The sequence below is a fragment of the Anoplophora glabripennis genome, unplaced genomic scaffold (genome assembly GCF_000390285.2).
Source record: "Anoplophora glabripennis isolate ALB-LARVAE unplaced genomic scaffold, Agla_2.0 scaffold62, whole genome shotgun sequence".
Taxonomy (NCBI): domain Eukaryota; kingdom Metazoa; phylum Arthropoda; class Insecta; order Coleoptera; family Cerambycidae; genus Anoplophora; species Anoplophora glabripennis.
Window position 1 is genome coordinate 961,384 of NW_019416420.1, and position 18,760 is coordinate 980,143.

Below are 18,760 nucleotides of genomic sequence, written 5' to 3' on the forward strand. Positions count from 1 at the left end.
AACAAGAGCGTATAATGAATTTCTAGTGATATTTGAAAGCCAAAAAGCCAAAAATCTCCGTGGATATACGATTCACCCAAATATGGACTCTGAAACAGATACCGTCTGGACTACTAATGATGTCGCAGCAATGAACTACCATCTACTTTCTATAAAAGAATTTTTAGGTACCCCCACAGAAAAAGAAATTCGTCAGACTCATATCTGATGAACTAGGGGCATATAATTCAAATCCAGTCCATCTGTTCATGGGTGCATCAGAAAAGTTACGTTAAGATATTACCCCACCGCAACGCAACAAATAAATATAGTGGCTACTTCATAATGGAAATTTTAGTGTAGCCACATTGAATTCTTCACTTAAATAAAATAAATTATTAGGTCGAAGAAATGCGGTAGTCTTCTAGGACATTTGACAAAAATTTGTTTTGGAAATAATCTACATGGATGGAGGATTTTCATCAGTCCAAAAATGAGATTATGACCACGAGTGTGTTGCTAAAAATTAAAACGAGTTTCGAAGTCATCAGGAACTTTGTCACATTTTCTTCAGCAACGATTATCCTTTCTTTTGTTAATGGATCATTTTCGGTAGCTAAGCTTGCAATTCTGCAGGTGCACTCGTGTTCCTCGTGGACGACCTGAATCACTGACTGAATTGACTGAATGAACCAAACTCAATAAATTTTCGGTGAACGTTACTGAATATACAGCAAATGAGTTACCCTGTGCCATTCCATAATAATAATTAGTATTAAGGGCTCTTTAGATATCATTGCTTAAATCACTTTAACCAAATGATAATTCATCAGGGTGATATAATAAAACTGACAAATATTAGTTATGCTAAAAAAATCTATTTGATTAAATAGAATTGTTTTTTTTTTTGAAAATCAAAAGTGAAATTAATTCTTCTCGTCAAAATTAAAATTAACTGAAATTATCTGGAATGTAAAATAAGTGCCTCTTCTAAAGAACCGCCCCTGTAGAGAAAGAGATTCCTTGCAAGAGATTACAGGAAAATATTGCCTTCATTGCTTTCTTTCTTTAACTGTTGAATTTTTTTTTATTCCGCAAATTAGTAAAACTTTTTTTTTAACTCTCCGGAGTTTAAATTTTCAGAATTATTGTTTTGACTGAAGGAAGTCCAAAATCTCGAAACTTTCGCTGTGACTGGCGCCCACATCTAAGTAATTGAAGGTAAGTGATTGTTCCTGCTGATAATTTGAGTTATCTGAGGAATACACATACATAATATCATATGATATACTCACAAAAACACAGTAATTACATAACAACATAGTCAAATTTGAAAGAAATAGTTCCATGAAAAAAATATATTTTCAGGTTTTACACACCTGACATATCCAACAAATGTTATATGCAGTGTTAACATTATTTTTTCAAGTAGAATCACTAGCACTTTTTCGCTCGGAATTTCCGGACGCCCTATATTTGACACCTTACCTCTGACATTTGATATACTACATGAACTACAAACTCATTTTAAGATAATGCGTTTAAAGCACAACGAAGTTTATCTCACATAATAATGGTTATTGTGGTGAATTTTCTAGAGAACCCTTTCATTTTGCATTTGTCAGGAGGTTTAATTAAATGGAAATTACATTACTAAATTTCGCTGTCCTCTGTCAAAACCTAGAATATAGGTGAGAGCAATTTTCGTTATATTACCTTACCTAGTTTTCAGTATGCAATTAATCGCTGGCGGTATTAAATGCGTTATTGAATTATTTCTTAAAAATTTCCATAAATGTTTACTTCTGCAGTTCTTCAACATATTAGCAGATATCATAGACACATCATAATCCTAATAATAATAATAATAATAATAATAATTTTTACCCTAACCTCGATCTTAACTAGGCGGCACTTGAACAAGATTTAAACTTTAAATCAAAAGATTTAATGTTTCAAAAGAAACTCCGTAATTTTTTTAAAGATACGAAATTCTTGTGACAATTAATTCTAAAATCTTATGTTCTGATTTAGTGGAAAAAATGTGTTTACATGTGCCACAAATATCAACAAAATCAGTTAATTATTTTCACCAGGCACCTCTTAAGAATAAATTATGCTTTTAATACTTATATTAGTAGGGTTACTGGGTTTGACAATGAACATTGCGTAAGATTGGATTTTTTTTACTGATTAAGTTCAATTCCTAAAACAGCTACTTAAAATTTAATTGTTGTCTAATGTTTTATATTCGTTAGTCTCTATTTTGCAATGCTCATACTTCTCTCTTTATGTGTTTGATTATGTTAACTGTGATGGTTATATATTGTACACTTTTAATTAATATAATTATCTATAAAGTGAGAAATTAATTAATTGTTTCTATTTTAATTATTATTATTTACAAGTTTTTTTAGCTTTATTTATATGTTTTATTTATTATTTGTTTTTTTCTTGTACACTATGTTAAACTTTCAATGGTTTTAAACGCCTGCGAAACAAATACATAAATAAATATTTTGTAAATACTGGTGTTTCTGAAATGTCACTGCTAGCATATTTCATGGAGAAATCAAGAACTTTAAAGTCACCGGCGTGTTTGTGGAGTGAACACTCAATGATTAAGTCAACTATTTTCATAGAGAACGCAGATATATCAAAATACCCCAAGCAGGAACCAGTCGGTAAGAATACCCTTTCTATGATTCCTGATCAGATTGCAGTTTTTGAAACTAGAACATACTGAAACATATACAGGCCATTCATTCCGAAGAAGATCGGCAACGTTACTGGCTAATACAGGGATGGCCAGAAGTACGGAATAAAATTCATATCTTTCGTATGACTTAATTTTTTTAAACGCCGAAACACATTAACTGATTTTGATTATTTCCCATCTTTCGGTTATATAATAATTAATTTTTCTTCAGCCCCCTAACCCCCAGCTACCCCTACTTTTTTTTTCAAATGGAAACATAAGGCATGAGGGGGCTCGTTGAAAAGCTTATAGAAAACCGAATCCAGCCATACCAAATAAACAAGTTTTATTTTTTCAATAGCAAGGTTTTTAGGGTTGTATAAAACACCTACTTAACAAGTGAAATAAAATTTAATTATCTTCAGTGTTATCCTCCATGAATTTGCACAGAATAAAATAAAGAATTTGAAACTGTACCTATCACTGCTAACGCAAAAAAGATATATTTTTTATGTTGCGTTTTTTTGGCACCACTTACTTGCCAGGCTTTCTGGTTAATTTTTCGCTTTAGTTGTAAATTGGAGTTCGAAACGTTACTATTGTGTCAAAATCAAGTTATTTACTGAATTGCAATGGTATTGTCGGAAAGGCAACGCATCGAAATCTTGATATTGCTTGGATGTGGAGACAAAATAAGAAGTCAGGCTGAAGTGCGCGATTTATTTAATGCGAAATATCCCGAAAACCAAATCTCGCAAGGGACAGTTAGTAAAATATTTCACAAATTTGAGGAACACGGTACAGTACAGACTTTGCCCAAAACTGGACGGGCACGTGCTTTGAATGAAGAAAAGAAATTAGACATTGCATTAGAACTTGTTGAAAATCCTCATACTTCAACTGTTTCATTGGCCCGCAATCACGATGCTTCTCGAACTGCAATTCGAATGTTTCTGAAACAAGAGAAATACCACCCCTATAAGGTATGTCTTGTCCAAGAGCTTTTGGAAGACGATTATGATAGGCGATTACAATTTTGTGAGGAAATGATGAGACGGTGTGACGACAATAATGGTTTTCAACGAGACGTACTTTTTTCGGATGAAGCTACGTTTTATTTAAATGGAGTGGTTAACAGGCACAACTATCGCTTTTGGTCCCAGGAAAATCCACACTGGACATGCGAATCGCATACGCAGCATCCACAAAAAGTTAATGTATGGGCAGGTATCATCAACAACAGAATCTTGGGCCCATTCTTTTTTGAAGAAAATCTTACTGCCGCACGCTACCTGGATTTCCTAACATTTGACCTGATACCTGCTCTAGCTGTGATTTTCCCTCATGAAATTGATCCAGATATACCGAATGAAAGAATTTGGTTCCAACAAGATGGCGCTCCCCCACATTTTGGTATTGATGTTCGAAGATACTTAGATGAAATGTTTCCAAATCGCTGGATTGGTAGACGGGGTACAGTTGAATGGCCGCCAAGATCCCCCGACTTAACACCCCTGGATTATTTTCTTTGGGGATATTTGAAAGAAAGAGTCTACCAGGACAGACCGGATAATATTGAGAATTTAAAGAACAAGATTAGGGCGGAGATGCATAATTTACCAGCTGAAGTCATTCAGAATGCTGTGGACAGCTTTTACTATCGTCTTGGAGAATGCCAAATAGTGAATGGAGGACATTTTCAGCATTTGCGACATTGAGTTTATTTTTGTAAATTATCTAGTTGTTTCAATTTCTAAATGAAAAAAAACTTGTTATTGAAAAAATAAAACTTGTTTATTTGGTATGGCTGGATTCGGTTTTCTATAAGCTTTTCAACGAGCCCCCTCATGCCTTATGTTTCCATTTGAAAAAAAAAGTAGGGGTAGCTGGGGGTTAGGGGGTTGAAGAAAAATTAATTATTATATAACCGAAAGATGGGAAAAAATCAAAATCAGTTAACGTGTTTCGGCGTTTTAAAAAAAATTAACACATTCAAAAGATATGAATTTTATTCCGTACTTCTGGCCATCCCTGTATAGGAGTTGAGTCAATAGACATGGTAGTGGAAATCAGCCACAATTGCAGAAATTTATGTTGCTGACAGTTTAAGTAACAAAAATGAAATAGCCAACAGGATTCTTTACAATGACATCTTCAACTTCAGGTTCTAGTAGCACGTCACATCATGCTGTTTTAATGTATCAGTCAGATAATATTGAGCCTCCGTTGACTAAAATGGAGCGGTTAAATCATTTTGAGTAAAACGGGACAGTTAGTAAACGCGAGGGGAATAATTATCCAGATTTTATAAATGTTACTAAATGTGCCTAATAACTGTACAATTACTATATTCATTCATAATAATTAATAAAACGTAATGTTCATCAATATTTCTATGTATTTGTTCATAAAATATACATTTATAACTCGAAATCGCTTTTTTCCCTGGGGAGGCAAGTTACTCACTTACCCCGTTGTCCATAGCAACTTCCACTTCTACGGTAAAATCCACTTACCTCCTTAAGAACAATGTATTAATAGTATATATACTATAGTGGGAGCAGATAAAAGCTATTTTTTTAACTTCAACACGCTGTATCTTAAAAAAGAAGAGAATTGATGAATATGTTCATTGAGAATATGACCTACACTACACATTACTGTTCTATTCGTTAAAATGGAAACACTGTGTAAGGAATTCTTTCATCGAAATTCAGCGGTGCAATAAAGTTGTCGAATTCGATACCTAAATACTTTTTAAAGCAAATACTTACGGTATTCGGTAATACGGATGCCGAGGGCGATCCTTTGTATACACATTAAACGAAAAATGGCTTATACTGTAATACCCAAATTTCGAACAAGTTTTCCGGATGCCATAAATGCGGAAAGGCGAGCGAGAACAAAGAACGGGCATAATACAGACTAATGAATAAATACCGTGTTCCCCAAGTTATCCGATCACAAACGTATCTATTGTGATGTGCAATAATTCGATGATCCCCGGTCCCACCTTCCTGGAATGTCTTATATCGAGGTCGGAGGTCGGTCCTCTCGGGCCATATTTGCATAATATTATTGGATGGAAATGCGACCGTGTTTTTTGATTAAAGAATTTTATGTGGAACTACTGTCGGGAGGAGTACGATTTCAGGAAAAAATAAAAGCTTAATCGCATTTTAGCTTTTTATGACACTTAACGTCAAGTCTACTTTGTCCCGCGAGTGAGCCGTACGTACTAAATCTCATATAAAAACGGATATAAGCGCGCATAGTTGAAATGGCCAGAAAATAAACGCGATATAAAATATCTTTATTATATTATACGGTTGCTCCCAGGCGGCGCCTTTATTTTTAATGCAGTGCCGCGTACCTGGGGGCGCATATAAGTGAGATAAATAGATGGCCGTGTGTGCCGCTAGAATTAAAGTGAAACGTGCCCCCAGACCGCACATCGGCGATGGGACCGTGTCCGAAACGACCACACGTCCCGTGGCGATTGCGCCCTACGTGATATCATCGCGCCGCACGATCTTTATTTTATCTTTCTTGGTCGTCGCCGGCTACTCGATTTTACTAAACAGCCCAACATGAAAGACCAAATAACAATTAAGGTAGGCCCTGAGAAACTGGTCGATCGAAACAATGAAGAGGTGCCTATATCGTATCGTCCCAGATCCCTTTTAACGCCGAGACCTGCCCCTGGAGCACGCCATGTAGAATTATATTTGTATGACTTTTATGGCGAAATTCCGATTTTCTTACGAAAATTTAGCATTTCTGATAATAGAAACTGAATTTTCTTCATTTATGGGTCACCTTCGTATAAAGGGGGGCATTTATATGCGCAATTTTTTGTCCAGTATTTTAGACAATCTGAGCAAGTTAGAACTGCACCAGTTATATGAGTTTTCTTCAGGTAATAAGACAATTAACAATCCATGCAAAATAAGAAAAAAAAAACATATTTTTACCTCGTATTTGCACGCCTGTTGAACATACACAAAATCGCGTATGATACTATAAACATAATCACACCCCACATAACGCTTTTAAGAAACTATTAGCACATGCATTAATCACAATTATTGAGTGTTTACAAATTTGCTAGACAATACAGGAAAGGTACATTTTCAGATGTTTACATGTTCCCCGTGATCTTTCAATGTGAAAAATTAAAGAAAGTTGCTCTAGTTTAACGTTACACTTTGTCATTTCCTGGATAGATTACTTGTTCTAGCATTGTTTTACTAAAATTGTGAAATCAATAAAATGGTATTTGTTCTGTTAGACTTGCATACATGCGTGCACTATACTATACAAAATGTGACTTTGAGATTTAGAAAGACGTACCATAAGCTTGGTTTTTCAAATTCCATCTTAAAATTATTTTTAACTGAATTATTCATAACCTTTTTTCATATCTACCCATTGGACAGTGTGACCTCAGAGAACCGACATTAACTGTAAGCGCACATATTTGGGAGCTACGGTGTACGTTACTGTCAAATCTCATAATTTAAGAGAATGGCAGGGAATTTTAGGAGCGGGCATTTCATTCCACAAAAATTTAATTATTTTACATAAAATAAACTGTAATAATTGTCTGGAAACTATAATATTAAATTTGTTACATACTCTCCTTAATTTTTCTGACAATAATTTAAGAACATATACAGTTTATACAGGGTGATCGAGAATGATTGACCGTGCCGGTTTATACTGATTTTTGATGTGCCGCATACCAGGTTTTGATACCAATACTAGAATCATGAGCGCATGTTGTGGGATTTTAATGGTAAACAAATAATTACGTTCAAACGTCAAATAAATTAGGTTATTGTAAAAATGGAAATTCATAATAAAAAGAGGGTGACAGAATCAGATGTAGGTTTAGCCTAACTTTTCCAAAATTCTTATTTCATTTACAATTAGAAAAACGTTTAAATCAAAATTTGATGAAGCTAATTTTGAATAACGACTTTAACGACGTGCCGCAGCGATTTTATTTTTTTTTTTTTAAAGAGAAGCGCTATTGTTGCAACAGTTACATGCAATATGTAATAACAGAGTAAATGGAATTTTTTCACATTTTATTGAATATTTTATCTTAAAATTACACAAAATCCATATGGATAACTAAAAAAATATATCTATATTTTTACAATAAATGTTCAATGTGATGTCCATTGTTGTTCAAGCAGGTATTAGTTCTCCTTTTCATATTATTAAATACATTCTGTAAAACATTTTGTGTAATACTCCTGATTTCGTTTGTAATTGCCTCTTGAAGTTCTTCAATCGTATGTCGGTTACATACGAACAAATACTGAATTTAAAAAAAAAACAAATAAATAATAGTCTAGGGGTGTAAGGTCAGGAAAACGTGGTGGCCATCTACTCGATCATCATAATACTCTCTAATCAACTCTAAAGTCTCGTTAGAGGTGTGAGCTGTTGCGCCATCTTGCTGAAAGTATCCATGATGGATTTCATAGTCGTGAAGTTCCTTAAAAAATGGTAACAATATTTGCTGCCGATATACCTGCCCAGTTCCATTTTCACGGAAAAAATATGGTCCGATTATTCTTCTACGTGACATAGCTACCCAAACACCAAGTTTAATAGGGTGCAGAGTTGTTTCACGCAAAATATTAGGGTTTTCTGTGTTCCAAGAGCGATAATTTTGGAAGTTTACGTACCCACTTAAATGAAACCAAGCTTCATCAGAAAAAAAATTTAGATCTAGAATATCGTCGTCATTCAAAATTTTGTAAAACCAATTACAGTATTGCACACGTTTTCCAAAATATAACGGAAGTAGTTCCTGCACAGCACTAACTTTATAAGGATGAAAATGCAACTTCCTTACTGCTTTATGACGTGATCCATATGATATTCCTATAAACAATTTAGGAATAATGATACAAATTTTAGAATAAATATTTGTTATTACCTGTTTGAGCAGATAACTGACGTAATGATTTAGTTGGACTAGCTCGTAAGCGGTTTTCGACATCTTCCAAGACTTCTCCCCTGTGAGAATAGACTTTCTGCCTGGAAATTTTCCTCTACAAATAAAACACTTCCACTGTTATGGAAGCGTTCCATTAATCTCTTCACGTGTCTCGAAAAAATTTCATAATCAATTTCATCATTTGGAAATTGTTCTTGAAATTGTAAATGACACGAATTTATCGAATATTTCCAACCATTATCATTGTTTTGTCCACTAAGAAAATAAGCCTCCAGAAAAAATTTATCATGTTCTAATGAAAATGCCAAGTTCTTAAACTACAATTAAAAAAACGATTAGGTTAGGGAACAACATACGCAATAAATTAAATACTCACGTATAATATCCACCTTCTCTAACTGTAGTATTGAAAAATACTACTGTTTGTTTTATAATGTCGCAAAATATACAACAACAAAATGTATAAAATAATATCCAAGCCAAAAAATCCGTGCGCCAATGAATAGAACGTCAAATTGTGAAATCACCACAGAACACCCTGAAATCGCACAGTTGACATTGGAAAAGAAAGTAATTTTAGCAAACGGAAATCAGTTTTGATAGCAATTGAGACAGGGTACGTTCAGAATCCGGTCAATCATTTTTAGTTTATTGTTACGTGACAGGCCAGAATTTTCTGAAAATATAGAATTTATAGCAGCTAAAAGAAAATCATAAAAAATATACTATTAATAGACAGTATCCTGGATATTTTGTTGACGCGGTTTTCAGGGATAGATTTTAGAAGACAGCAAATGGAAATTACATATTTATGCAGAATGAGTCAAATTAGAAGGGAATTTGGGGTCCCTTAGAAACCATGATCTTGGAAAAAGCACGGATGACTCGTAGTCCTGCTCGAATTTGACTCACTATGAACATCTTAAAGAAATAAATAATTGTAATAGATTTATCTAAATACAAAAAATGAATCCGTTTTCTTCCTTGCAATTGTTGAGGAAACGGTTGAACTTCATTTCCTGTGGGGTGAATGTTTCTAAATGGCACGCCTGAACACCACTTAAAACAATTTTGTGGTGTAAAAGATTTAACCCCACTGATTTACAAAGTACGTATACGTTTAGATTAATACATTTTATGATCATCACATAAATTATACAAATTGCTTGGTGTTCGTGTTTACGAGAAATGGTAACGGTCTAGATTATAGCTTTATTACCATTGACGGCAGTCGGATAAAAGAAATATATTGCCAAGGTCGAGTCGCTTACCCACTCAAATGCACAGACAACAGTTTAGTAGTTTTTTAAATATTTTTACTGTTATATGGAATCCAACAATCCAGAATACAGATAAAAATAGTTTGAAGTTTTTTCAGGCAAATATTTGGAATATCAGCCCAACGTGTTATATTTCACTTCAAGTATTTGAAAAGCTTTTTTTTTTGACTAACTAAAGTGACACTTAAGTTTTCATTATAATTCCACTCATTAATACCACTGAACATCCTATAACTTCGTTGGATATATTTGGACTAAATAAATATTGTCTGCTATTAACTAATCCTAGTTTTGGATATTGTCTAGAATATACAGGGTGTTAGAAGTTTGACTGGCTTAATTTTAACGGACGATAGAATAAATTAAAATAAACAAAAAAACCTTATATGACATGGGTCCTAAACTTAACCATTTCTGAGAAAAAAATTATTAAAATCTCCAACTTGATGTACGAAAGTTCGATTAATTAAAGAATGTTGTCATAACTGCATGCATATAATATACCATAAAATACAAACAGGAGGTACTAAAGTGTCCAACAACCAACAATACACAATTCAGTTGGTTTGTTGGCGTGTGTGGTGGAGTTTGACAGACGTAAATAAGGATAAATCCGGGTATTTTGAAGCGAGTGCGTGAAAATTAAATTGCGTGCATCTAAAAATGGCGGTGGACATATTTAGCATATATTGTAGTTTGTTCTTTACTTGTGCATTTAAAAATTACTGAATTTTGCTTTTTGGTAAGTACCTAAATTATTTTTAATACGTATGATTATTTGGACGACGTGAATCTTTGGATACTTTACATTTCAAATTCATAATTTGATTAAAAGTTTCTGTTTTAAGAGATTCATATTTACTAAAATTTGAGCACAACACTGTCTTTGTATTACAAAATCGATACATTTTATTTTATTTATTTCAAAACTGGTAAATAATTGTCTTGAAATTTACTAAATGTTTCACAATAATAATAGTTTTTTACATATCTGTTATTCCGTAGGACAAATCTGCCGCGTGCACACGTGGTGTGCATCAGTTGTGTAACATTAGGTTAAGCGCTGTTGTCACGTTGTAATGATACTCCCCAATATTAATACTCGCTGTATTTTGAAAACTGTTAATCTTACGTCCCTATAATATACAACTTTTTTGTTCATTTATGATTACTCTATCTCATGCTGAAGTAATGGCAGTCGAACTTCATACACTCTCTATAGTGTGAAAAGTAACTAATAATATGTTCATGGTTTTGTAATAAATCTTGCTTGGATGTTAATTTATTTATGCTGTAATATTATCGCCTGTTTATTATTAATCTACAGTGACATAAAATTATTAGAAATATATTTTAGCTAAATGTGAACTAAGTTTTTTTATATATTAATAAATCAATAGTTTATAAAAAATGCATTGTTTTTTTTACTAATATTGGACGTATTTATTTCCTGATTAGTGTCAGAATTATATACTTTCTCAAATTTAATTAAACTGATTGTTAGATAACTTATCTAACTATAAGTTTACAATTAAAAATGAAATGGTACATAGTGTTGAGATCTACTAATAGAGAAGCACATACGAGTACGATACTTATTCGAACATTTCATTTTTTCTAAAAATTGATTTTAAGACTTATGTACAGGGTGATTCACTATATTTTGACCCCCCTTTAACTTTTTTGTTCTAACTAGTTATAAAAAAAATGTGAAATACAAAAGTTGCACGATCTTTTACGAAGCAAAAAAACAAATGAAGTCCAAACAAAATGGCCGCGGATGTTAACTTTGTTAATTTAAATGGAACACCCTGTATATTTTTACATATTTGGATAGAACGTACCCTGTCGAATATAGTCAGATGGACCCCCCAAACCTTATGGTTTGGACCCCCCAAACCTTATGGTTTGGACCCCCCAAGCCTTATGGTTTGGACCCCCCAAACCTTATGGTTTGGGGGGTCCATCTCTAACAACAAGCGAAATAATACTGAAAAACGAAAAGAAGTTTTTTTATTAAGAAAATTAGACATCTTGCAATTGTTAGACCTCTTTCAGGCATTTCTGCCTTTTTTCCAATTTCTTAAGGATTTACAGATTTAGTTGTAATATATTTTGACATATCGGACATTGATACGGCGTATAGGTATTCTAACTAAATCTCACTAATTAGATCATGCGATGCCTAATTACTCATGGACAATGTTATATGGTAGGTCGTGATAGTGATAGGTAGTAATGTCTTGATACCATTGTTATTGATTGACAGTTTGTATTATTATTTAATTAAAATGGGTTACACAGAAGTAGAAAATTGAAATATTATTAGGAATTAAAATAGAGTATGAAGAATAAATTACTACAGCCTAACAGATATTCTAAAATCATAGATGGTTATATTAAATCTAATTTGTTAATTATAGACAAATCTGTTGTAAACAGTTTCTTTTTTCAACTCTTCAAATAAATCAAATGACGTATTGAATGTAACTGGTTTATCTCAATGTAATTAGTACAAATCTAAATTGATTGCATTCAAAACAACCCATTGCTTTAACAGAAAGTAATTGTTTTTTCAGTGTGGTGAAGTAGTAGAATTTTTAATAAATATACAAAATTGACAATTTTGGAACTGATTTATTGGAATAATTTTTATTTAGTACGAGAATGTCTAGCTGAAACGTTATTTTGCAGGCTACTCTCATTGCTTCACGAACGATGTCATATTTTAAATTAGCATATCCTTTATTTTCTCAAACGTACACATACTCTGTCTCTAATTGTTGTAATTCACCGCACCGGTCGCAAAACAGGAGCAATGGACTCCACGATCCTGCAAATGTATTTTTCTGGTTTCAACGTACCTCCTCCAATTTACATATTCAACTTGTAATTATGCAAAACCTACGAACTGTCGTTCTGTATAATTGAAAGTGGGTCACTCGTATAAAAGTATGCACACGTCCACACATGAGAGATCAAAAGAAAGAGACGGACACCCCGAAAAGGAATCAATACGAGCTACATCATTCAGATGCTTATTTCGAAATAAAAAAGGAGACAATGGAGTTATACCCGGTCATCCGTAGAAACTGCTACTAAATCTATCTTTATGTGCTTATATTCTCCACCAGAAAAATGGTTATGGTCCTAACAGAGACAAGGTATAGCTTCGTATTTGCAAAAAAGGAGCAACCCTTAAAAATTAGATAACCCTGAAACAAGTGGATGATGCTGATTTCGAATACCGAAATTCTTTCGCTGAAATAAATTCACATTAAGGATCACTTTATCCTTAACTTGTGCTTGTCTTTTAAAATGTTAGCAAATTTGGCACAAATAAATGGAAAACGATTTAATACGTTTTTATGAACGGCATTTGTCTTAAAAATTATTTGTTTCCAATTTACAGGGTGTTACTCAAATGGTTGAGAAAACAATTGCTTTTGTAACCGTGGAAAATACTATTTTTTACTTAAATATGTATACTATTATTTTCCTTGCCCACAGTGAACTTTCTTGTGAATAGATTACTTTTTTCTTGTATCAAAAAAAAAGATTATAGGTGCTATATGAATCGTGACAATAATTTAAACTACGATTAGATTTACAAAATAAGTCATTTAATTATTTCAGTAATTCACAACACACAAGTAATACACAATATTTTAAAGATGTTTAGCTTTGGTATTCTTCAAAAATCTGTCAATGTAGTTAAAACTGTGTATGTAAAATATCTGGGGAAGACTTATCTCTTCCAGCAAGCATTAACACTTACATCAACGTTATGATAGGCATAACATTTCCTCCAACTTGTTGAATTAAATTTTCCTTCCACCAGTGTTAATTTTAAGATAAATTAATATCCAACAATTTTATGGTTATTTTCAAAAATTGAGTTACGTTTTACTTTATATTACTTTACGTTTTTTACGTTACTTTATTAGTCCAGGTGGTAGAGCAGTAAAAGTAGGCTTTGGCGTTTGTGTTTGAAGTCATCCATTTTGTTGTAGAGAAAAATCCCAAATATTACGTAAAATAAGAATCCGAGTTTGCCTATTCCAAAAAACCATTGCAATATTCAGGGGAACAACAAACATATTTAAAGAATGAAAAATGACCCGTTTTTCGACATATTTTCCCTGTAACATTGAAAGTAAATCCTAAATAAAAAAAGTCATTTCTTATTTTTTGTTTATTTGACGATTTTCTATGAAGTTACAACTGCGAATAAAAAAAAGTTGAATATTGCATTAACAATGGGCGAAAAATATTAGAAAATCCTATGTATATTTGGAGCAATTTTTAAAATAAGTAAATATTTATAAATATTGATGAAAGATATGTCAATTCTACCCTAAAAATTTTGCAACGATCGATCGCGTGGTTTTCGATTGACAGGATTGGTAATTAAGAAAATATCAAAAAATTTATCACTTACCGTGGGTTTAAATTAACGTTTAGAAAAGGCATACAATTATTTAGAGATACTTGTTGTCATAATAAACAATGATCAATACTAAAAATACCTATTTTTACACTTTTATTACCATTTAGAATTTTTTATTTTTATTTTTCAACATTTTGCTCTCAATTATTTATTGCCCATAGAATTTTCTATGCAATCGACAAAATCTTGCACACGTAAAAACTACGTCGTAACTTATAGAACAATCGTCAAATAAAAAAAAATAAAGAATGATTTTTTTTTATTTAGGACTTACCTACTTTCAACGTTACAGAGACAAATATGTCGAAAAGTCAGTAATCTTTCGTTCTTTTTGTATGTTTGTTGTTCTCCTGAATTTTGCAATTTTCTTTTGGAATAGGCAAACTCGGATTCTTATTCCATATAATATTTAGGACTTTTCTGTACAGGGTACAGGGTACAGGGACTTACCTGTCACTGTCATGGCCTACCATATAACATTGTCTATGAGTAATTAGGCCTCTCACGGCCTAATTAGTGAGATTTAGTTACAATACCTACGCAGTTTGGACCAAATCAATGCCCGATCTGTCAAAATATATTCTAACTAAATCTGTAAATCCTTACGTAATGTCTTATTTTCTTAATAAAAAACCTTCTTTTCGTTTTTTAATAGTATCTCGCTTATTGTTAGCGATGGACCCAACAAACCCTACATGACTATGCTCGACAGGGAACGTTCTATCCAAATATGTAAAAATATACAGGGTGTTCCATTTAACTTAACAAAGTTAACATCCGCGGCCATTTTGTTTGGACTTCATTTGTTTTTTTGCTTCGTAAAAGATCGTGCAACTTTTGTATTTCACATTTTTTTAACTCTTAAAACAAAAAAGTTAAAGGGGGGTCAAAATATAGTGAATCACCCTGTACAGCAAAATAGATGACTTCAAATACAAACGCCTCGAATACTCTACCGCCTGGGCTATATAGTAATGTGATATTTGCAAAATTTTAATATGTAATTTTTTTGTATATATCGGGTGTATTCATAATACGTATATAAAATTATTTTTTTTATATTTACAACTATTACCAAATTGATAATTAATTCCTTGATGAATCACTTCTACAACCATTTTTAGAATAATTTTTCTAATTTCTAACATAAACAACTTCCTCATTTTTCAACTTTTTACTGCACAGGAATTGGAGCATATTATTAATTACCTTAAACATAAGAGATTCCCTGGGTATGACGAGGTGCCAGCAATTCATATAAAAAGTTGTTGTTATAAGTTTTGGTTGATAGTTTTAAAATCCATTCAGTCATTTCTTGATCGTTTGAAAATGTCTATTATTGTACCCATTTTTATGAAGAATTAGCCTTTATTAGTAGATGTACTAAGTGTACATTTTTTGAAAAAACGGTCGTATATTAAGTACACATTTGGATGAATTAAACCTTTTGGCAGATCCAATTGTAAATAATTTTCACTTTTGTTGTTAGGTTATTTTTATTCAAATGAAATTTGAAATAATGTTTATCAAGGACATGTTTTGAAAGACTTTAGAATTATAACATCTGTTACATTTTTTATAATTATGAATAGAAAGAATTAAATTTAATGTCAAAATTAAAGAACATTTAAGTACTTATTGTCCAACCTAGCAGTTCCAGTCGGTTTAGTTTCATCTTATTATTAATTTAAAACTATTTGGGGTCCAGCCTCCCCTAACACAGATCGATAAAATCAGCCCCGGCATTAATTATTAAGGAAAATAATCCATCAACGAGTACATTTCTGTCTATTTAATTTAATTGGAAATGTCTCGGATACAGACATACAGAAGGAAATATATTTGGCAGATTGATTATTTTCCTTAAATAATTGATGCGGTGTACAGAGTTTGTCTAGAAAATAAATTCAGGAGCAGGTGAAAAACACGAGCCCGGAGCCTTAAAGGATTCCCGGAGTGTACTGGGTCGATCTAGAGCACGAGCTTTCCTCATCAGTCCAAAGTGGATTTCTACGGCGATTGAGAACGAATGGGGGCAACATCTTGTCCACTTGATGTGGTCACTCGCCCGCCACTACAAGATGGATAGCTGCCATTAAATAATCACTGGATTACTCTATGGAGTGTTATTTTGTTTCATTTCCTTCGTCGAAGTTAGTGAAACACATTCGTGGTGAAATTGAGAACGTGTGGTGTTGATCTCATGATGGATGATTTGAGAAAGAATTACTAAAGTTTACAACAAAAGTGTATAGTTTTATCGGGGGAAATCTCGGAGGCAATCCCGCGAGATGAAAGATCGGTCACGTTTCACTATACTCCGTAGGTATATGTCGAGTGGGTGCGAGAGGTACAAAAGTTACGCCAACTTTTGGCTCTAATATCGAGTGTGATACAGATATAGATTACGTTTCTATAGAGGGGTTTTCCACGCCCGCGGTTACGGCACGCAAACTACGTTTTAGCCGAAAGACAGGGGAAATCTGGCCCACCGAGCCAAATAGAATTCGGAGATAGATCCGGTACGTGCAAAAAGTGGGCAAAAAATTTGCGTTTAAATGTCGGCGCTCATGGAAAACCCAATAGTGTCGGTTCGGCATAATTTTCAGGTGCTATTAAAGCCTGCCATTAGTTCCTTTTTCTCTCGGGATATAATGATGAGCCATATAAAAAATATTAACAGTGTTTAAATCCGACTAGGCATTTATCGCTTTATGAAAGAAAAGAGTCATATACAGGGCGATTCATTAACAATGGGAAAATCGAAAGCTGAAGATACTACACGTGAAATGGTGACCATTGGCGCAAACATGCCTTATTCGAAAGTTGATAGTTTCGGAAATATAGGGTGTTGAAAGTTAAAATTTTAAATCGTTTTTTTGCGATTATTCTGAAAATATGTAGGTTAGGAACTTGAAAATTTGTGAATCTATATATTTTTTAGGTGACGAATAAGATAATTTCAGCATTGCTCATAGAGGGAGCCACTTACGACCAATTTGACCGAAAATTTAGTTAATAACTTCTTACCCTGTATGTCTAACATGGAACTTGATTCAAAACATGAAAGAGCAATCATTTTTCCATTAATTGTGTATTCTTGTTTCATTTCGGTATCTCGATCCGTTTTCGAGAAAAATCGATCTAACGAACACTATGTTTTGATAATACGAGAAATTAAAAGCGAAACAAACCAAGTGTTTCTTCGTGTTATTACAACAATTAACAATAAAACAAATAAAATACGTAATTATGATTTAAAGTAATTGTTCGAAGAATCCACCGCCTAAAAAAATATAGTTTCACAAATTTTCAAGTTCCTAACCTACATATTTTTAGAATAATCGCAAAAAAAACGATTTAAAATTTTAACTTTCAGCACCCTGTATTTCCTAAACTATCAACTTTCGGATGAGGCATGTTTGTGCCAATGGTCACCATTTCACGTGTAGTATCTTCAGCTTTCGACTTTCCCATTATTAATTAATCACCCTGTATAATTCAATAAGAAATTTTGTATTGCAGTAACTGAAATTGTTAGGAAACATTTTTTTTTAATAACTTATCATGAACTTAATAAACATTAGGTACAATTCTATATTATTTGTAATATTTAATTTAATACAAACAAAAGTAACAATGTCCAAATATCTACAAGCATTTTCATTACATGTAATATCTGAAGTCATATTTCACCAACTGTAAAATAAAGGTCGAACGCGAAGAAATCAGTTTTCGAAAATTGGGCATTATTGCAAGAAGGTATTGGAAAAAACGGTCAATCCAAAGACCAACATGTATGCCAAAAGCCGATTCGATTGACCGTGAAATTGTTGCTTAAGGTATTTGTTAATTAATTTCGTTCGTTTTTTGAAAGTAATTGTTTAATTACTAAACGTTAATTTTAGAAGTTAATAGGTTCTAATTGATCCCAAGAAACGTATCGAAAAAGAAAAATTTCAAAAAGTTGAAATTAAGTTGACCTTTACGACTAACAAAGTGGGTCGTGTAAAACAAAGTTATAAACAAATTGTTCCAGGGTCAGGCAAAAGCCGCTCGGGAATTCGCTCTTTTTGCATTAAGTAGAGCTTATCTTTACGGTAATAAAAAAAAGTAATCACCTACGCCTCTTTGTTCCTAAGATAGTAGTTTTGTAACATTAATTTTTAATTAACTATTTGACGTATCGGACCGAGATTTTACAGACAATTTTCGGAAAGTTTTACATTGATAGTTCATGTAATAAACGCGCTAGCAGCAGTAAAAGTTAACATTAATGAACAGCCTGCACGAAAAGCGCTTAAACTTTTCAAATTCGGTTCAAACGATAACTTGAAAATAACAAATAATTCATGTATTTCAAGTGTTTCTACTTA